Here is a 22,211-nt window from a genome sequence, read left to right on the forward strand (position 1 = left end):
CTTTCTTCAGGACTCCAAATGTCTTCTGAGAAGACTAACGTGCTTTGCTAGTGCTAATTGCAAAATTCTGTCTTGTCCTTGACCTTTAAGAATTTGTATGGGCTTCTTTGAGTTTATCTTATGCCCCTGGGCTTGGAAAATAGGGAAATGGGATGTATAGCTGCTTTCTGAAATGAGGATAGGTGGGCTTTGTCTTTTAAGTTTGTCAGTTTTGGTTTTGCAGTGCTAAGTAGAATATCCAGGGTCTCATTCATGCTAGGCAAGTGCTCTACACTTAACCATGGCAAGTCGTTGCATGGCCTGCAGGGACTTAAATGTGGTTGGGGCCACAAGGGAATGAAGAAAAACAGACACAAAGAAAGAATTTGGTTCAGATGGACTGGAGAAATCATGGCATCCTGGAAACTTACGTTTCTTATGTCACAGTCCAGGCAAGAAAGTTACAGGCCACCACAAAGTAAGACCTAAGTAGAGCTCTTTATTAGCTGGTAACCAAGATGAGGCTCTTGCCACACAGGACACTTGGCACTGAAGTTCATGGTTACAATGTTTATAAAGGCAAAATCCACAAACCCCACAATGATGTCATTGTCAATTGCAGGTCAAGGGAACCTTGTAACATTTGCTTTGGCCAAGCACATCAGTTGTTTTGGTTATACATCTGGGCCATCATGGACAGTCTGAATATGTTGCTAAAGCAGATGTGGCTGTTCAGGGGGTATCTTAGTTACTATTCTATTGCTGTGAAGAGACATGTGAACAAAGCCTTGTTTACAGGGTTAGTTCGTGATCATCATGGTGGAAAGCATGAGCAGCATGGCACTGGACCAGTAGCTAAGAGCGTGTCTGCGCGCGTGTGCGTGCGTGCGTGCGTGCGTGCGTGCGTGCGTGCGTGCGTGCGCGTGTGTGTAACAACATTTGCTGGAAGCAGCAAGGTTGAAAGCAAGGGGCAGTAAAGAAACCGACAAGGCTACTCCATGGTTAGAGGGAATAAATTTATTGTAGATAAACTAGCCAAAGGCATCTGGGGGTGTCTGCCATGGCTATCTCGCAGGGACTGAGTGGAGCAGAGAGAAAAGGCTGGAAGATAGGCAGGCTGGCAACTGCCATGGCTGGGAGAGCAGAGAAGACAGCCAAAATGGAAGAGTCCTGCCAATTAAATCGGCTTATGTTGCAGTGGGAGGAGGGCGGGTTAGCTGGAACAGCCCGGACCTAGTGTCTGGCTCTGAACTGTTGGAGGTTTGTTTGAGTTAATAGAGAACCAATTCCCTTTCCGGAGGTTGGGGAGCTGTAGGAGCAGATAAGAAGGGAATGGCTTTTCCGGGCAAACATGCCTCAGAAACCCACTTTACAAGGGTTCTGAGGAATGCTGAGTGTTTCCAAGGTCAGAGTCCAGCCTGAGCTGAGGCCAGATTGCCATCGGGGGGTTGGGACCTGACATTATCCCCTCTAAATGTTGAAAGCAACATGTCAATAACAGCCGTTTGTGATTTTGTGTGCTACTGTGGGTCTCTGGAGGGTCGATAAAGTAACTTCTTCCGCTGCAAAACTCTGGTTTAAAAAAGCTCTAGACAAAGATTCCTTATCTCTTCCCACCATGTTTAATGTGTTGTTTGATAAATGAAGAGCACAGCTCTTAATCCCAGCACTCAGGAGGCAGAGGCAGGCAGATCTTTGTGAGTTCAAGGCCAGCCTGCTCTTTGTGAGTTCAAGGCCAGCCCGCTCTACAGAGTGAGATCCAGGACAGATGTGACAGATGAGATGCAGAGAGATGTGGTTAGATAGGTCAGGCTCATGAAGGATTTAAACGACCCCAAGGGTGAGCCAAGGTGTGGAAGGGCTATGGATTATAGCTAGGGCCTGCCTTCCTTCTTCCTTCCTCTTTTTGGCTTGTTTGGTTGGTTGGTTGGTTTTTTTTCCTCTAATATCAGTGTTGTAATTGAGACCTGTAAACATGCTTTGAACTTAGTTAACTTTAAATTTTGTGACAGGGTCTCCCTACACAGTGTGGCATAGCCATAGCCCCTTCCACGTGAGTGCTGGCTTCCCAGATGTGTACTTCCATATCTGACTTAAAGGTGTCTTCAGTATCATGAACTTTTCTTTCTTTTTTCTTTTTTTGAATTTAGCATTCTAAATTTTATTTACTTTTTATTTTATAATTTAATTTAATTTTACGTATCAGCCACAGATTTCCCTGTCCTACCCCCTACCCCACTTTCCTTTTTTGGTTTTATAGAGACAGGGTCTCACTTTGTACTCCAGGCTGGCCTCGAACTCACAGAGATCCACCTGCCTTTGCCTCCTGAGTTCTGGGATTAAATGCATGGGACACCACCACCTGGATATTTTTTTTTTATGTGTGTTGGTGTTTTGCCATATATGTCTGTGAGGGTGTCAGATCTCCTGGAACTGAAGTTACAGACAGTTGTGAGCTCTCATGTAGGTGCTGGGAATTGAACCAGGGTACTCTAGAAGAACAGCCAGTGCTCTTAACCTCTGAGCCATCTCAGAGATGTTTCTCTTAACAGCTGGACCTGGGAAGAATCCTGGCTTCACCTCCTGAGGCAGCCCCTGGCGGACTCAATGCAGTGCCTTCTTTTCTGGATTCCATTGCTGCTCACTCAGGTTCTCAGCCCCCATCGTCCTTCTGCTGCCTTTGGTCCTGTGTTAGTGGCCTCGCCTGCTTTACCAGCAGCTCTTTCAGCCCTGACTGTCCTTCCAATGTGTAGTGATCCTCTGACCAGCATGCTTTCCCGGGATCTGCTGGGCCGGAGTTCCTACAGGCCTGGCCCTGACGCACTCTACCAAGCTGTCGTTCAAAGATGACACATGTGTATTTTTTTTCTTTCTCTGAAGCAGCATCACTGCTGACACCTGGAAAGTGGCAGTCTGCAGTATTTCCACAGAGAGAGCTGCTTCCTCTGCACCAAAAAGCCACTTTCAAGTCCATCTTCCTTTAACTGTATTGTAAGAAATGACATAGTTGAGATCTGTTGGACCTCCTGAATATCACAGAAGCATGTCTTGCTGCTGTTTGTATATTACACTTGGGTATTGCCAATTGAATAGGCCAATATCTCAGTTTGAGTACCATGTCACCTGGTATATATCATAAAGTTATTCCATTTGACTTTGGAAGTTCCCTTTATTCACCCATAGCAAGGTTGAGATGTGCCTATCCCTAACATCACTGCCAACGTTGGTGTGAACGGAAATGCACGTTCTGGCTGTGCATGACACGGTCGTCAGAAACACTTTCATTTGAGCAAAGTCTCCCTGCCCAGCACTATTTATAATAACCTGCAAGCCCATCTTTTCCTTTGTAAATCTATGGATCATTGCCTCCTTCGCTATTGTTTCTACTTCTGGTTCTGCTACCATTCAACTCTTCTTCTCAGGAGAGGTACCCAGAGATCCAGAGCTGCGGTAGAGAAAGTGGCCAAAGGCTCCAACAGTCACTGGCTCATAGAGCAAGTCATTATTGAGGGACTTGGGAAAGAAGTGGCAGAGTAAGTCCTCCCAGCACATAGCCTTGCCTACAGCTGATCTCCTTCTTCCTCAGAAACTAGAGCTTCACCAAGTTTCCTCAAATCATACTACAAATACCCGCTCTCAGCCAGCCGGTGGTGGCACACACATTTAATGCCAATACTGAGGAGGCAGAGGCAGAGGCAGGTGGATGTCTGTGAATTCCAGGCCACCCTGGTCTACAGAGTGAGTTCCAGGACAGCTAGGGCTGTTGCACAGAGAAACCCTGTCTTGAATGCCCCCCCCCAAAAAAAATACTCTCTCCTCTATCTTTCCTGTGTGTGTGTGTGTGTGTGTGTGTGTGTGTGTGTGTGTGTGTGTGTGTTTCCACACTGCAGGTGGAGGTAGAATCCAGGACATTCTACAAGCTAGGAGGGCTGTGGGACTGAACTACATCCCAGCCCTCATTTCTCTACTAAATCTAATATTTAATTTCTTGATGCATAAACTTAAGCACTGTTTTCTGTCAAAAGTTTCTGGCTTTCCATGTGAAAAGGTCTGCCGACATTTCTAAAGAGCCAGTCTCAAACCCTTCATGTGGGACTTCCTTAAGGACAAGAATCATCACATCTGACCAGCATTCCTTGCTACTGTCTCGTCTCCAACTTGTCCCTTGTGCCCTCTTGCTGTCAAATCTGATGGAATTTGGGGAGGGCGATCCTTCGTGCACCCAGAGTGTACAGCTTGACCTCAGATAATAGTGAACCGACTTGCAGACATTCTCCACATTGTCTGCAGACACACAGGGTCGGGGCCCATACACACTGGTTGACCTCTAGTCATCAGGCCAGCTGTTTGGCCATCCTTCCAAGCTCCTTCCAGTGTCTGCAGAAAGTTGCTAAGGAGTGGGGAACATCTCTGTCACAGCTTCAGGCTGGACAACCTGGCATCCATCAGGGCCTCCAAGTCCTGTCTCCCACAAGGGATGTCCTCTGCCAGGTCCCTCTGCTGTGCTGTGCAGAGGGCAGGACTTCCCTTCTGTGCCATTTCCTAGTGTGAGCTGTCTGGGGACAGCCTAGTCCAGGGAGGAGCTTCTCTCAGTGTCCGGCTAGTGTGTGTTTCTGTGGCTCCTCAGAAGCAAGAGCACTGCTGGTCTGTGCTGGAGTTTGCTGTGAGACAGGCCTCACCCTGTAGCTCAGGCTGAACTTGGACTGGAGGTCCTCCTGCCTCAGCCCCCCCCCCCCCAGTACCTGGATGACAGGCATCCCACTATGCTGAGTTCTGGGTGTGGGGAACTGTGTTTTCTTGTTTGTTTGTTTGTTGTTTGTTTGAGACAGGGTTTCTCTGTGTAGTTTTGGTGCCTGTCCTGGAACTCACTTTGTAGACCAGGCTGGCCTCGAACTCACAGAGATCCACCTGGCTCTGCCTCCCGAGTGCTGGGATTAAAGGCTTGCACCACCACCGCCCGGCTGAAGTGTGGTTTTTAGCAAGGTCTCAAGCGCTGTTTGTACTTTTCATCCCTGGGCTCTGGAAAGCCCGGGTGTGCACCTCGGTGTATTTGGGGCTGCTTGGGCCTTTGCTCATGTTCCACTTCCTGCTCCTTCCTACCCGGGTGGCTGTGGCTGTGATGAGCTGGTGAAGGCTTTGGTCAGCACTTCCTTGTGGAGGCCCCCCCTTTAGGGAGGAAAGCGGGGAAGCTGTGGTGCTGAGTGCTGCAGCCCGCAGGGAGGCTGCAGTGGCTCCTAGGAGCCCCTGGGGCCTGGCTCCCCTGCCTGAGCTGTGCTCCTGCACGTAGGCAGCAGGCCTGGAGTCTCAGTGCACAGGCCGGTAGCCCAAGGCCCGGCCCGCCCCCACCCTGCCCCACTTTTATTTTTCTCCCCTCTGGGCAGGGATTGGGCAAAGGCCTCATTATGCCTGCTACTGGCTCTACCACCGGGCCAGAGTGCCAAGCCGTGTCTACGGTTTTGTTTTTTTTTTTCTGGGTACTGCAAACATGGCCAAGTTTTGAAAAGCCCGTTTTTTGCGGTTCCCCAGACCACATCCACACAGTGACATAATCGAGATTACGGACTGGTGCGGTGTTATGAAGTCAGGAACCACAGGCTAGGGTATCTGCTGGATGGAAATGCTGCGTTTCAGTACGCGGGGTGGGGGGAGGGCCTGTGAGCCCAGAAACCCAGATGTGGAAGCTCGACAATCAGGACATGAGGGACAGGGGGGCTACCTAGGGAGGTAGAGGCCAGCCTGAGCTGCATCAGACACTGTTGTCAGCCAGAAGAAAGACCACAAAGAGAACGCTGAGTTTTCTTGCACTTTCCGGTCTATGCGCTATGGCGTTTTGGAAATGGCGTTTTGGAAAGAGAAAGGATGCTGTTTGGTACCCATTCTCCTTCATCTTTCTCTCAGTCAGAGAAGCTGTGAGCCAGGCTTCTTCCTCTGTTAGTTGGCCGCCCTACTGAAGCAGCGCTATTCCTATGCCGAGGGGTAGACACTGAAATCTGTGAGAGCGGCAGCTTTTGTACCCAGAGCCTCACGCTGAACCAGTTCAGCCGCAAGTTTGTGTGACTGCCACACACAAGCCTTTGCACATCTCAGTCTGTAATTCCGGGCCCGGCGCAGCTACATGCATGTGTCACTGAATGACCTAATTCCTTCCCCACTGCACCTTCTTCCTGTCGGGATGCCAGTGTTTTCTAGCGCCGGACATCCACCCCTAAACAGGACAGATTGTGGAGGAAAGGGAGTCTTGTTCCTCCCAATTCATGTGCAAGTGTACACACTTGACTGCATTGAACAATAAAGGGAGACTATCCAGTGCAATCCTGCAAGCTACAGTGTGTGTGTGTGTGTGTGTGTGTGTGTGTGTGTGTGTGTGTGTGTGTACACTTGTGCACGCCAACATGCCATGGCTCATATGTGGGGGTCAGAATAAGAATTTCCTGGGGTTGAATCTCTCCTTCCATGGAACTCAGGTTGTCAGGCCCTTTTGGAGTTTGTTTTTGTTTGTTTCTTCCATCTCCCTGTATATTTCTCCTGTAGCCCAGGTTGGCCTGGAATCACAGTGTAGCTGAGGATGGCTTTGAACTCCTAATCTTCTTTCCTCCACCTCCCAAGTGCTGGGCTCACAGGTATGGATCCCGTTGCCCAGCCTGAGTGTCTAAGCAGAGAGAGTGGAATGCAGAAAAGAGCTCAAGGAAAATGTAGGTTTCCTTCAGTGCTCCCCAGGTTCCAGTGCTGGCACCCCAGGAGGACCGTAGCTATTCTGTCAAGGCTGCAAGAGGCTCTGCCATTGCCAGATTTACAACTAAGAATAACACTGGGGTGGGCACATGCATGCCGTGTTTTGAGCATGATGGTAATAAAGACAAACTGAGGGGATCTGTTCTCTCCTTCTGTCTTTATGTGGGTTCCAGAGATCAAACATGACAAGTGCCACAACCTGCTGAGCCATCTCACTGGCCCTTAAGACATTATTGGAGACAGAGATCTCTAGAAAGAGAGAGAGAGAGGTCATGCCTCAGTGTGCCTGTGGAGGTTTAAGAGGACAGCTCTCAGGAGTTGTTCACTCCTTCCACTGTGAATTGACGGACTGAACTCATAGGCTGCATTTTCTAAATACATTATCAATGAATTCTTGGTAATGCTCCCTTGGAGAAAGAAATATCAGTACTACTTTTATATGATGGAATATAATTCAGCTGTTAAAACTGAGACAGAGCTATGTGTTGCTCTCACTTGTATTCCTGGTACTCCGGAAGTGGAGACGTGAAGATGAGGCGTTGAAGGGCGGCCTCAGTTGTCTTGAGTTGTTTTACCCCTGCACAAGTTGTTAATCATGAATGGACAACTGAGTACCTTCTGTCCTTCTGTTTTTACTCCTTGTCTTCTCACTCCATTCTTGGAGGAAGGACGGACAAGAACCCGGTGGAAGATAGCCATCTTGCCACCTTATCACAAGAATTGCCGTGCTTCAGCTCTCCAGTAACATGTCTCAAATTTCCATCCAAGCCCTCATCCTCATCCAAAGCACCTTTAAGATTCATATCCCTCCACCTTCCATCTTTGTCTGCGACAGGGTCCTGCTATGAAGCTTTGGCTGATCTAGGGCTCACTCTCTAAATCAGGCTGGTCTTGAACTTGCAGAAATCCTCCTGCCTCTGCTTCCCAAATGTCTGCTTGTCTGATCCAGAGGACGGGGCCTCTCCCCCAAATTCTAGCTAGCCAGGTATCTAATTGTTGGTGCCAGCATTCAACTTCTCAGAGCTGATTCCCAGAAAAGAGATGACTTGGCCACCACTTGGGTGGGTTCAGGAGACAGAGGATTAAACAAAAGTTTTATTTTATTTACATTATTTTATTTTGTGTGTATGTAGGGAAGAAAGCACATGTGTCATACATGTGGCATTCAGAGGACAACTTGTGGGAGTCAGTTCTCTCTTTCTACCATGCAGTTCCTGGGGATTGAATTTAAACTAGCAGGCTTGGTAGCAGGTGGCAACTCCCATTACCTAGTGAGCCATCTCACTGGTCCCAAACAAGGAGTACATTTGAGCCCTAAAGTCAAACAGAATTTGCCCTTCTAAGTTTTGGGCCTGCATGGAAGCTGTTGTGATGTGAATAGGAAACATCCCCCATAGGCCCGTGTGTTCCAGTATTTGGTCTCCAATTGGTGGTGCTGTTTGGGAGATCATCCTGAGTTAATGTGTGTCATTGACGTGGGCACCGCCATGTCAGGAATCATAGCCTCAGCCCCACTGAGTGACAAAGTCCCCTCCTCATCCCCATGAAGTTCAGAGAGATGATAAAGACTTCCTTAAGGGTCGGAGTGCAAATGCTGATGATAGTGTGTGCATAAAATGACCACTATGACTTCCTCCCCAATGGATATTTTATGGCCTGAAGAATGGTAGACTGTGCCTACTGAGACTAGCTAACCCTCTCTCCTTGATCCAACTGTATACTATAAACCCTACCTACCTCCTTGTTTATCAGTGTGCAATAATCCACCTCCCTGTTGTACTCTATATAATAAACATGCTGTGCTTCCAGGCTTTTGTGATTTCTCCATCAGAGAACCCAGTCCAGTTAACCCCAGCTTGTCTGTGTGTTCATTTGTCTGTCTTTATTCCCTGGCTGCCCCCAAGTCAGGTCAATCCTTGAGGCCATGCAAGATTGTAGCAGAAGGCTATGGAACCTTCAGGAGGTGGAATCTTTCGAGAGGAAATAAATCACTTGAGGAGAGCTTTGAGGTTTCATAGTCTAGCCCTGTTTCCTGTTTCTCTTTGCTTCCTGTGTGGGGCTGAAATGTGATTTGTTGCCTTCCCCATGGCTGGGTCAAAGTAGGGGCTACTTCAAAAAGGCACAAACGCTTAAAAGAGGATTGGGAATAGAGTAATGGCGGAGAGACAGTAAGAGTCTTGAAGCACAAAGGGAAGACAGTGTGAAGACAGGGAGAAGACAGGCATTTGTAAGTCTGAAGACATCCTTTCCTCGTGCGGCACAGAAGGAACCAAACGTTCTGATGCTTTGGCCTCAGGTGACTGCCCCCAGAACTGTGAGAAAAGAAATGTTATTTGGACATAGGCTCGATGGTCTTGTAGATCTGTCTCTAGCTTCAAGAGTGTTGGGGGTTTAAACAATGAAGGAGCAGCCGGGAGATGGTGGCGCACACCTTTAATCCTAGCACTCAGTAGGCAGGAGGATCTCTGTGAGTTCAAGGCTAGCCCGGTCTACAGAGCGAGTTCCAGGACAGTCAGGACGGTTGCAAGAGGAACCCTGTCTCGAAATAAACCAAAACAAAGAAAAGAATCAGGAAGCTCTTCTCTTTTCTCCACACTAGTTTGCTTTTGAAAGTTCCTGACCCAGCTTCACGGTCATCTGTGTCCTGCACCAGCCAACAGCAGTTTTGTGTGTGTGGTCAGCCCTTTGCTGGCCAGCCAGGAGCTCCCACACTCAGCAGTTTCCCTTCCACTAAAGTGGAGGCTGCCACCAGTCTCCTGGCAACTGGCAGCTGTGAGCCCCCAACAACCTTTCTCTGGACCTCCACTTCATCTTCAACAGCATGGCCCTGATGGGGAAGGAGCCACTCTTTGTGAGGTGGCTAAGAAGGAGCATGAAGGCAATGGGCAGCTTTTGAAGGTGTGAAACCCCTGCTGCGGCGTGTCCTATTCCACCGTGTGCAGAAGCTGGTTTAAGACGGATGCAGTAAAACTCTGGGTGCCAGGCATGAAACCCTTTGAGAAGAGCTGCATCACATCCATCTTTTCTGAATGGTGAAGCCTAGAGTTCTGTCTCACACAGACCCCCATCTGGGAGAGACTACCATCTTTATGACTTCCTGCAGAGTTACTTCTTAGGTAAGGGAAAATTCACCAAGAAAATGGCTATCAGGGTTGGAGAGATGGCTCAGTAGTTGAGAGCACTGGTTGTTCTTCCAGAGGACCTGGGTTCAAGTCTCAGCACACACATGGCCGCTAACTCCAGTTCTAGGGGATCAAATGCCTTCTCTTCTGGCCTCTGCTGACACGGTATGCGTGTGGTACACAGACATACATGCATACACAACAACTGTACACATCAGGAAGGGGAAGCCATCACCTGACCAGCCTCCATGGGCTGCCTAGTTCCCAGGCCTACTCACCCCAATAGCTCATCCTCAAGCGTGATGGAGCATCGGGACCGAGTGGTTTTGAGGCATCATATCTCCTAGTGAGAGGGTCAAGTCTTCCTGTAGGATTCTTGTCTTGCTTCCCTTACGTGACTGGGGTGCTAAGAGGGGGGCTAAGAAACATTGACTATAAGGACTCATATTTAGCACTCCAGAGTAACTATTCAGATGGGAAAGTAGAAACCCTCAACCTCTCAGTGACTGCAGGATGCCAACCAAGAAGAGTGAGAGTGTTGTAGCTCTAAATCCTTGAGGCCTTGGCATGGCAACCAGGAGCTTGCCGGCAACTGTCGGGGTCTGAGAGCAGTGCTCTGAAGAGTGAGTCTCCAGAGGGCAGGCCGAGGATGAGTGGCAGAAATGGTGGGTGTTACATTTCTGAGGCAGTGTTAAGATACAGGAAGCAGAAAAAGAGACCCATCTGACCTCAGCAGAACGGACTGTTTAGTTCCAATGGCTAGGGCCGGACACAGAGGGAAAGGGGTGTCTTCAGAAGGGGAAGGAATACTTGGAGTTCATATAGGAGGTTTGGAGAGTCCAACTGCTGGAGCTAAGTGCAAGCCTGAAGTTCTCCCCTCCTGGAGTTGTTTGTCCAGACGAGGCCATTTTATCTTTAGAAACCGCCTCGGCCCAGGCTATCAGGATTCGCTTCAGAACGGGCCACTGAGTTTGGCGGTGGCAGTGATGTGGCAAGGCAGGGGCTAGAGTTTCACTACAGGGCTTGGTCAGGGCCTGGAGCAGTTTGTTCAGGTTTACTCTACCAGTGGGTCTCCAGGCAGGAAGGAGCCCCCTGCTCGAGGCAGGAGCTGAGTCTTTCAGAACAGGAGCAGTGCGAAGCCAAGGCAGGGCCCTGCAGCATGTCTCCAGCAGGCCTTAGGAGCTCCCAGACGCTGGATGAGCCTGAGTCTAAAGTCCTCAGAAGGGCATAACTAGGAGTCTGGCGACGGCAAAGGCCCGTTGGCAGGTCGCACCTGGGCTGATGGCAAGGCTGCTGCATAAGCTCAGGCAAAAGAAGCGTGGTCGACTAAGGTCAGATCAGAAGAATGGCTGTCAGCCCGGGAAGTGAACAAAGCAGGGAGGGTTTTCAATCCAGGCTAGTGCTTGTCCGCTCCCTCTCCCTCTCCCTCTCCTCTGTGCTCCAACAGAAGGAAGTGGGGGAAGGGAAGGAGAGAAGGGAGTCGAAAGCTGGGCTTTCATATCTTCCTGCTTTGGATCGCCGAAAGCAGTTGTTGGGGGAGGGATGAGTTCTTTGATCTCCGGCTGCCAGCTAGAAATGCCAGTCTTTGCTGGCCTTCAGTCTCCTGCTGGCTCTGGTCATCTAGGCTGTCCACACAGCCTGCTGCACCACCAGGAAGCCCCAGACCTCACTGGGCACCCCTCCTGCACTTACTTACCATCAGCAGCAGGACTTCCGTCTGCCCGAGCCCCTTTCTCCAGCCCAGGCAGGTTTTCTGTCACCTCTACACCTGGAGCGAAATAGAAGGATGCATCTTAGGACTGGGCACATAGCTCAGTTGGCAGAGTGCTAGCAGGCACAAAGCCCTGGGTCCCATCACTAGCCATGCACAAACCGGATGTGGTCCTGTGTGCCTGTAATTGCAGCATTGAGAAAGGGGGAAGCAGGAGGACCAAGAGTTCATACTCATTCTTGGCTGCATACATAGGCAGTTCAAGGATAGCCTGGGATACATGAGACCCTGCCTTAGAAAACAAGAAAGTAAGAGAGAGGGAAAGTATTTGCACAAAATAAACAACACCAGTAAAAAAAATTAAAACCCAGCCTGGCAATGGTGGCCCACGCCTGTAATTCCAGCACTCGGGAGACAGAGGCAGGTGGATCTCTGCGAGTTCAAGGCCAGCCTGGTCTACAACGTGAGTTCAGGACAGCCAGAGGTGCTACACAGAGAAGGCCTGTCTCGAAAAGCCAAAATAAATAAATAAAAGCCCTTATTCTGTGGTGATGTGGTATTGTATGTAGCTCTGGCCAACTGGGAGATAGGAGAGATTTACCATGTTTGGAAAACTTAAAGCGAAAATGGCAGGCATTTATCCTGGCTTCCTAAAAACACTACAACTCAGGTTGAAGAACCCATACACACGTGATGTGTGAGGGGATAAATCGCCACTGAAACTCAAAGTTGTAAAATATATTGGACTTATAATTTCTTGTGACTTTTCCTGAGGAGATATGAACACACATCTGTTCTTCCCAGATGGGGCACCAACAACAGACCAAAGAAACAATACATCCAAGTCTAGCTTGGTGTTCCTTCCATTGGCCTCCATCCCTCCCTCCCTCCCTCCCTCCCTCCCTCCCTCCCTCCCTCCCTCCCTCCCTCCCTCTTTCTCTCTCTCTCTCTCCATCCCTCCCTCTCTCCCAATAAAGCTCTAAAAAGGTAACCATGGCTGTGATTCTTCCAATCAGCACTCTCCTCTGCAGGCATGGCCAGCCATGAGGAGCAGCGCCACAGTGTAACCAAAGATGAGTCAGTAAAAGTGTTTTCCACACATTGTGAAAATCTGAATCTGAATCCCCAGCACCACATAAGGGGGGCTGGAAGAGCAATCTGTAATCCCAGCACTAGGGTATGAAGATGGAGACAGGAGGATTCCTGGAGCTCAACAGCCAGCCTAGCTGACTCCATTAAGTCCAGGTTCCATATGTAAGTGACTAAGCAAAGCAGGCACCTTCAGGTTAATGTGTTAATGTCCCTTCAAAATATCCTTCCTGTTATGTTCAGCTAAAACCTTATGGTATAAGCTGAGCATGCCCATGGGCGTTTCTGTTCTTCCTTGGAATATGTACTCTCTGAGACTTTGAGCTAAACAGCAAACATGTCTACTGTCTTTTCCTTTGAAAATTGTAATCTTAAACTAAGGAAGGTCTGTAATTTACTCCCAACCAAACTGAGCATGCTTAGGAATTGGCCTACCTTTCTTTGACTATGTATAGCCCCCTGAATTGAATCTGCATGCTTTTCTTGTCCATGGAGAGCAGCACTTTGGAAATGACTCCCTTGCTCTCTTTGCCTACAGCATGGTGGTAACGAATATGTACCCATTCTTTTGTGTCTTGGCTGCGCTTATTTGGGCTTTGCATTCACCAAAATGTAAACCTACTGCATGTGATTACACATACACCACACACACACACACACACACACACACACACACACACACACACCCCTCATGTTGCATAACAATTTCTACAAATTAATATGTTCCATCATTAAGACCTAGGATTTCTAAAGGGAGACTCATTAGACTCAGGAAGTCCCTGAAACTAACCAGATGCATCATACTCCTCTTTCCCCAAGCTTATTTATATAGGCAATAAAGACTGCTGAGAGACATTCTTGGACGAACTAAGCTGCCTAGAAGAGGCAGCGAGCAGCCAGTCTTCGCTGATCTTCTCTGACCTGTCAAGCAGCTTGTGGTGCAGCAACCCCTAACACCCCAGCTTTCAGAGGCTGTCATCCGTGCTGGGGTGGGCTTTGGGGATGCCGCTGCCCTTGAGTCATCGTTTCAGCTGTAAGTGACCCCAATAAAACCCTTTGCTTCAGCAAGTAGGACTTTGGTGGTATTTTTGCTTTGTCTTGGATAATTATCTGGGGGTGAGTAAACGTTTGTTCATGTCTTCCCAGGAGCACTGTCACCCAACACACACACACACACACACACACACACACACACACACACACACATCATAATCATATATATGCAAAGCTGTTTGTACTTACTAAATGGGTATGTAGAAAAGGTATGTATATACCTTTGGACATGGAAGTAACCTGAAAGGCTGTTGAAATGAGCACTGAACAAAACTGATTGCACACATTTGTGAGAGTTATAAGAATTATTGATTATATGTGAATGGTACTGGTAAGTTTTTAAATATATTTTTTATTTTATTATTTTGTGTGTATGAGTATTTTGCCTGCATATTTTTACCACATGCAAGCTTGGTACCAGAGGAGGTGGGGAGCCTCCATGTGGATGCTGGGAATCCAACCCAGGTCCTTTCCAAGAACAACAAATGCTCTTAACGATTGAGCCAACTCTCTAGCCCAGGAACTGGTAAGTTAATAGTATCAGTTAATAGTATTACAATCTTAAGGCTATGGTCCCATCTATCAAGGACACCCTTCCCAACAGCCAGTACACAGTCTTAAGGTTGTAATAGAGGTGTCCTTCATTTTACATCTATAGGGAAATGTATGGATGGACTTCAGGTTGGATAATAGATACATTGATCTTTCCAAGTGGAAGCAGTGAGACAATCACCCCTTTATCACTTCAGTTTTATGTGATAACTTTAATCCTTGCAAACCCTACTTTAACTGCATTATGCCTTTCTTTCTTATTTTAGACATTGTCTTACTATGTATCCCTGACTGGCCTGGAACTTGCTGTGTAGACCAGGCAGGCCTCAAACTCACGGAGATCTGCTTCGGGTCTCCCAAATGTTGGGATTAAAGGTGTGAGCCACATGCCTGGCCTGGAGTATCATTTTATTGAGCCACTTTGTAGATGCCAAAGACTTGTGCCAACTTTTATTGTTCATGTGAGAATATTTATGTGCCATATAAACATTTTACTGCATTAATGTTTGAAAAATTTAGTCAAGCAAAGAGCGAAGGGTCAGCATTTCAAGTATATCCCTTTTTCTATATATTCTACTTCATTACCACTTAAAGATGAGAGGGATCAAAATAGTTATATATTTGAAAGGTATGCAGGGACAACTATAATTTGAGCTAAGATGTGATTAATCCTGTGACTTTTGTCAATTGGAACAGTTTCACAATTGTTATTTATATTATAATGTACATTGTAAAGACACAAAAAACAATCAGGATTGGGAATGAAGTCAAGTCAAAGAGACCTTTCCTAGCATTCACAACTCTGAGCATGGCATAAAAGAAAAACAAAATAAAACTGTGCCTCCTGTTTTTTATGTAGTGGTTTATTGACTAATAAGTAACCTGGGCCTAGTATTGTGTTTGCTAGATGAGTGTTTACTCAGTACTTAAGGTTCAAAGTTCTCTTTCTTTACTCGTGGACTAGTAACTGCTTTGAGCTGAAGTTGTTTCTTTGATTCTTCACGTGTTTAAGATCAGAAGTTTACTTTCCTGGCTGCGTTTCTAAGTAGGGCCAGAGCCTTCAGCGGTACTCCCCCAAAAGCAGAATAATGGGCTCCATTATTGACTGCCTCCATTTTGACTCGTGTTTCTCTGTGAATTAAATGTTTTTCTCCTCTGTTTTGGATGTTTACCTACCACATTCCTGGGATTCCAGCTGACCCCCATTTGAGGGGTAGCCCCTCTCTTTGTTTTCAGCCAGCCACCCCCTCTGGAAAGTGCTCTAAGGACTTGCACCCTTGTTTGAGGCAGACCCACCCGAACAAAGAGGGCACATTGTTTGTAAGTTCCTTGAGCGCTCTGCAGAGCTGGAGGCACTGAACCAGCATTTCCATTTCTGTAGCTCGCCAGCCTCTCCGGCAGTCTCCAGGGGCATTCCTTCTTTATACTTAGTTGGTGAGGGGAATCCCCTTGAAAGAGGATGTCATTATCATAGTGCCATACAAGTGGGTCTAGAGAAAGGTAAACACCATCTAGAGACAGGCATGGTAGCTCATGCTTGTAATCTTAATACTCAGGAGACAAAGACAGAAGGATTATGGCAAATTCAAGGCCATCTTTGGCTACGTAGTGATTTTCTGGTCAGTGGGGGCTCCATAAAAAGATCCGGTGTGTGTGTGTGTGTTGTTGTTGTTGTTGTTGTTGTTTAATGTGTGTATGTATGGAGAGACAGAGACTACTTCAAGCTGTTGACCATACCTCATAGACGGTCTGCAGAAAGTGTGTTTTGTCCCTTCAGAGGTGTAGCACACTACAACTGGAAAGCTGTACGAGAGGCACTGAACAGAGCAAAGCAGGAAGCCTATTCTTTAAGATTCAAGGCAACACAAAGATTAAACGTGTAGACGGGACCCCAGTATGGGTAACCTGATGAATGTCTGTCCAGGTACAGTTGAGCAATTACTAACATTAAGCTATATCTCATGTATGTTGTACATTCAGAAAACTTAACTGTTACCTTTTTTAAAAAAAAAAAAATCTTGAAGTTTCACAAATTCTTTCCTATATAATTTAGCATGCAAAATATGGATTTCCAGTTGCATGCAATTCTGTAATTTTCTAAAAATTAAGTTACATGTTGAGGCAGGAGTTAGCTCATGGTAGGCATTAAGGAAAAGAGCCCACGGTGAAAAGTACAAGTTATTCTGTATACTCCGGTGAGGATGGATATTAAGGTTAAAAGGCAATGTAAGGATTAAAACAGTGACTCCAGAAGCACCAAGAGGAGACTAAGACATTTACAGCTGGGTATGAGATGGCCCAGCAGGCTTGACAAGAGACGAGGAAGCTCAAAGAAGCAAGGCCAGTGACAGAGGCTGGCTAGCTTTTTGGAGACGTTTCCCCTTTGGGAAGCACATGCTAGGCACTGTTGGTGTATTATATTGCTGCTTTTAGTTCATCCCCTCTAATGGAGCTGATTATAGGAGACTAAGCCGTAAGTAAAGATGGCTTCTAACGACCCCACCACCACCATTTCAGGAAAGAGACCCCAGTCCATCCTGTAGACAAAGAGATAACCAAGAACAATGCAGTTGCTTTTTGGCATCTGTGAGAACAAAGAAAGTTTAATTAACAGCACTCAAGACACCTGCAAGGTCAAAGTTAGCAACAACAACCAGTAAAAAATGGTAGACAGTCAAGGACAACTAAGACAGCCAGAGGGCTTGGTATAATGAACAGCAAGACACCTGTAAAGTTGCAAGGTCGTGATGCTGGCCAAGTGACTAACACTAAGCCAAAGTCGGAGAGGGCTGGGGCTGGGGCTCCTCAACACCCCTAACTGGGTGAGCAGGACACAAACATGGAACGATCGGATCATCTCTCTGAGTGAATCAGGGGGATAGGCATGCGGATCCTATTACCACAGTCCATGACAGTCCAGAGAATTAACCAGTCTCAATAGGGATTACCTTAATCTTTGTCCAGTTTCTATCATTGGCCTATAAAATGATTGAACAAAGGCACTTCAAAGGCTTTTTCCTCCTTTGGAAATCCCTCACAATTCTAGAGAGTTCCACTCACTTTAACTCAATTTCTCACTTTCCTATAATTCTTCATAAATCCTACTTGCACCAGCCGTGGTGGCACATACCTTTAATCCCAGCACTCAGGGGGCAGATGCTGGCGATCAGAGAATTCGAGGCCAGCCTGGGCTACAAAGCAAGTTCCAGGACAGCCAGGGCTACACAGAGAACCCTGGCTCCAAAAAACAAAACCAAACAAACAAAAATAAATAAACAAATACTACTTGCCCCTTTGCACACTCCCACAAAAGTCCACTTTATTAATTGCGTTGGCCCAACAGTGAGCTCAGAGCCGGTGTCTCAGGACAATCTTTGATGAATGTGAGCGTCTGGCACCTTAGGTCCTTGGGTCATGCACAAGCAGGCTGTAAAAAGATCTCATTGATCTCAAAACCCTGCATCAATATGATGGATGCCTGATCACAGTTTATCATGCGTTAGCATTAAAATGATACATGTCTATATTTTGATTTTAGCTTCCCATTTGTCTTCTTTAGTGGTTTGCTTACAGAATGGTGGGGAATCTAGAGGAGCAATGTGCTCCCTACATGTAGTGTTGGCTCAGTAATTAAAGTTCAGAATTCTCCTTTTCTTCCTTTGGACATGCAGCTGGTATCTCCTCAGGGTTCTGGTTTCATTTCCTTTGAGTGCAAATCGAAAGGACTGCTGGGTCATGTGGTGAATTCATTTGTAATTTTTTTCAGTACCTTCCTATACTATGTTATATACCAAATTACATTTCTACTCAGTGTACCAGGATCCTCTTATTTCCTTGGCCTTTCAAATATACGTTTATCTTTCTTTTTGTACAGGCAGGAGGCTGTGGGAAATGTAAAAGAAAATGTACTGTCTTTTCTACAAAAGAGTTAAAGTAAGACAAAACTCCATTACCATTTTTTGTGGGGGGTTGTTTTGTTTTGTATTAATAAAGAAACTGCTTGGCAGAAATTCAAATTCACTCAGGGTCAGCACTTCTTGAAATCAAAATATGTGCTCGGGTTTCATTTCTCCCTAGAATCTGCAAATTGTAGAAGAACATGAGGCACAGGACCTCCTTTCCCTTGTAAATAAAAACCTAGCGGGGCCCCACATGGCATGCTTGCCTGATTGATTTAGAGCCATGCACCCTTTTGCAGAAGTACAACTCTTTGTCTAACCAAAATAACCTGGACAGTGTGGTCAGTCATTTTCTTGAAACCTCACACCCATCTCTTACAACGTGGTGCCTAATGTACAGCTCTCTCTGAGACCAAGCATCTTGAGGACAGATTCTCATCCCGGGAGGTACACACCACGGCCTTGTTGGAAGGGCCCTAGTTGTGGAGACACTCTGGGGCTCCAAAATCGATGGAAACCCCAAATCAAAAGTAAAGCAGCAAAAAATAAACCCAGAGCCCAATGCGAGCTCAACCAACCAGCTCAACATGGCCAGTACTGCTATGGTACTTTTGTGACTAAGCCTCCAGTGTGGGGTTGGGGGTGGGTGTTGCTGAGTAACTCCAGGAAGGACTAAGATTTGAAGAGTCTCCCTCTAACATTCCACATGATCCATTAGGATAAGTGGTGAGTTTCTGGGAACACCATCCCTGAAGCAAAAAAAATAAAATAAAATAAAATTGAAATCTTAGAACTGCTTTAGTGTTCAGGACATCTTAAAGGTTTCTTGACTATTATTCAAAAATGTGCTCAAGGTCAAAGTGTCTGTGGACTCTCAATCCAAGCTTCTCAGATAGGACCTGGCCGGAGATGGAGAAAGCAGTTTGGACAGAGTGCAAGAAACCTCCATGTGGAAACTACGGTGGTGCTGATCTGGAGCACACCCTCATATGGCATAAGGTTGTCTACATGGACACTGTCCTGGAGCTACCTAGTCAGGAATTTTTGGTGACCCACCACTAGCCAAGAAAGGCCTCTGTGAAGCTTCCTGACAGCTTCCATGACAGGAAAAGGGAGGGAAAAGGTTGATACCTCTGATTCCCTGGTATGGGATGGCAGATCAATTGGATCAGTTTTGGGGGCCCACCTCTATACCTGGCTAGGGTGATTTCTCTCTAGTGAAGAAAACTAGGATAATAATAGGAATAATAATAATAGAGCTGATAATAGGAACTGAAGTGGTTTCTTGGGAAAGACAAAGGATGTTAAACTATAGTTATAACTAATAACTAACCAGGCTTAATTCCCAGCACCCACATGGCAAGTTACAACTGTCTCGAATTCCAGTTCCAGGGGATCTGACTTCCTCTTCTGACCTCAGTGGGCACTGCGCAAATGTGGTGCACAGACATATGAGCGCACACAGCACCCATACACGTAAACTGTGTTACACATAAAAAAACATGAAAAAACAGTAGGCTGTACATAGCAAGAAAGTTAGAGAAGATTTGAGCGTGGATGTGTTGGGAAAAGAGATGACTTTTCTGGCTTCCTTTGGGGCTGCACATTGTGCTGGACCCTAGCTAAACAGGGGAAGCCAGTCTCCGTCATTGCCAACCATAATTACCAGGCTAGCCCAGGGAAGTTTGAAGCTCTGAAGCTTTCTTCCCTACTTCTTCTTGTGTTCAGGGACTGTGCCTTCACTTCAAGCTCATTGACTCTTGTGCTGGAATGGAAGTTTTTCCCTAGCTCAGACTTAAATAATAAAATAATTAAACCGGGTGGCAGTAGCACACACCTTTAATTCCAGCACTCGGGAGGCAGAGGCAGGTGGATCTCTGTGAGTTCGAGGCCAGCCTGGTCTACAGAGCAAGCTCCAGGACAGGCACCAAAACTACACAGAGAAACCCTGCCTTGAAAAAGCAATCAATCAATCAATCAATCTAATTAAACAGTTAAAGTCCAGGGGGGAGAGGAGGCTTTCTTACCCTGTGGAAACTTAGAGAACTTTCTTGGATAGACAAATGTATGTGTCCTGAATTTTCCTCCCATAGGTCTCCTCCACATCATGATTGTGATGATATATTCTAGGACACTGTATACTGTGAAGGGAGGGTCCCACTGACGGACCTCAAGCCTCATGGTACATCCCTTAGAAAATGCCAAGACAAAATCAGAATAGTGAAGGGCAATGTTCCAGGAAACTGCAAGGGCTGTCTGTGTAACCCTTAAAAAAATAAAAAGCAAAGACTCAGATCAGCGATCATTCATCACTGGAATATATGGCCTACATGTATGTGAGTTTTACTAGGAAACAGACAGACTCTGGGGACATTTTTCTCAAGCAGCGATACCTAAAGATGGCTCAAAAAAGTAGTTAAAGTGAAAGACTTAAGCCAGGTGGTGGTGGCACATGCCTTTAATCCCAGCACTCGGGAGGCAGAGGCAGGCAGACCTCTGAGTTCGAGGCCAGCCTGGTCTACAGAGAGCATTCCAGGACAGCCAAAGCTACACAGAGAGAAACCGTGACAAAAAAAAAAAAAAAGCAAAACAAAAATTTAAGACAGATAATAGGGGTTGGAATGGATCAAATATTCTGTCACCACATTAAATAGGTACTATTGCTACTCTTGTGTGGCAGGGAGATCAGAAGCTCTTGCTCAGATGAACATCAGACACCTTATGGATGGCATGCATGCATGCTTTTCCTTTTCCAGGATGAGATGAGATGACCTGGGGAAACCTGTCTTCTAAATCCTAGCCCCTTATGTTCCCAACCACAAAGGGTAGCTAAAGGGGCCCTGAAACCAACTTGAAAAGGACCCTTACATGGTGATTCTCTCCACTCCTGTGGCCATGAAGGTAGCTGCCATTACATCATGGATCCACTAGACACAGGTCGAGAAAACCAAGGCCATAGATGATGACTCCAAACGGACTGTCTCCCGACAATGGACCCATTAAAATGAAGATTTCATTGGCCCTGAGCCCCTCCACTCCCTGCCCCTACCTCCTCCCAAGACTTGTGTTTGGTATGAATACAGGGTCATGGTCCAACCCCACCACCCTCATGCCTGGACCTTGGAACTGAGGAAGACAGATCCAGGAGAGGCGATAGCTAATATGACTACAGACTCACTGACTTAATACAGACTATCAATTAGGACTCTGCTTGTGCCGAGCGGTCTTTGGGTTTCTGCCCCACAATGACAGTTCAGAAATAAATGACCCTTTTTCTAGTCTTGGGAAACAGTGGCTTGGAAAGTGAAAGAAGGTAATGACTTCAGTCGTGTTGTTGTCCTAGGAATACAGCTGGGTGTCCTGTGACCCCATACATACAAGAGTTGTTAGTCCAAAGACTATGTAAAAATGCTGTCGTTGACAAAATGTTGCCATCATGTCAAAAGAAGGTTCCTGATGAAGACCTCAGAATTGGCAAGTCAGGCGATGTTAATTCAATGTGAAGACAAGAGCAAAAATGTACTGTAAAAGAAGGGGAAATTTTCTATCAAAGGGTTCAATAAGAGAAAATTCCATTTAAAAAAATCGTAAAGAAGCCACTTGGCAGAAATTCAATTACTTCAGGGTCAACACTTCTTGAAATAAAATATGTGCTCAAAAGCCAGGTATAGTGGCACACGCCTTTAATCTCAGTATTTGGGAGGCAGAAGCAGGTGGATCTCTGTGAGTTCAAGGCCAGCCGACTCTACATAGTGAGTTCAAAGACAGCCAGAGCTATACTGTGAGAGCCTGTCTGGTCTGGGAAAACACACAAACAAAATGTGCTCAAGTCATTTCTCCTTCCAGACAGTGTTTCTCTGTATTAGCTAGTCACATGAGAATGTGATCACTTACATTCACAGAACCCCCTTTACCCTAATAATAAGGACCAGGATGGAGACCTACTGGGTGCGTTCTCCTGTTGGACTTGTCGGAAGTGTAGACCCTTCAGTAGAAATAAAACGTTTGGCTTTGCTGAAGGACTTTGGATTGTGTGGTCATTTTCTTCGGACTCCACACCCATTTCCTTGATGC

General features: G+C 46.6%; 1 long non-coding RNA gene across 2 annotated transcripts in view; it reads right to left on the reverse strand.

The window, feature by feature from the left end:
- Positions 1-6,847: 6,847 nt before the first annotated feature.
- Positions 6,848-22,211, reverse strand: part of LOC107403019 (uncharacterized) — a 96,512-nt gene continuing 81,148 nt past the window's right edge. Inside the window, exons 6-7 of one of the 2 annotated variants that reach the window (XR_013047969.1) lie at positions 11,530-11,601; positions 6,858-9,023 (exon numbers count right to left, since the gene is read on the reverse strand). This is a non-coding gene — a long non-coding RNA (uncharacterized LOC107403019). Of the gene's footprint in view, positions 11,602-22,211 lie in introns of both variants that reach the window. The other variant, XR_006068004.2, reaches the window with a different exon arrangement.

This window comes from Peromyscus maniculatus, chromosome X, assembly GCF_049852395.1.
Source record: "Peromyscus maniculatus bairdii isolate BWxNUB_F1_BW_parent chromosome X, HU_Pman_BW_mat_3.1, whole genome shotgun sequence".
NCBI lineage: Eukaryota > Metazoa > Chordata > Mammalia > Rodentia > Cricetidae > Peromyscus > Peromyscus maniculatus.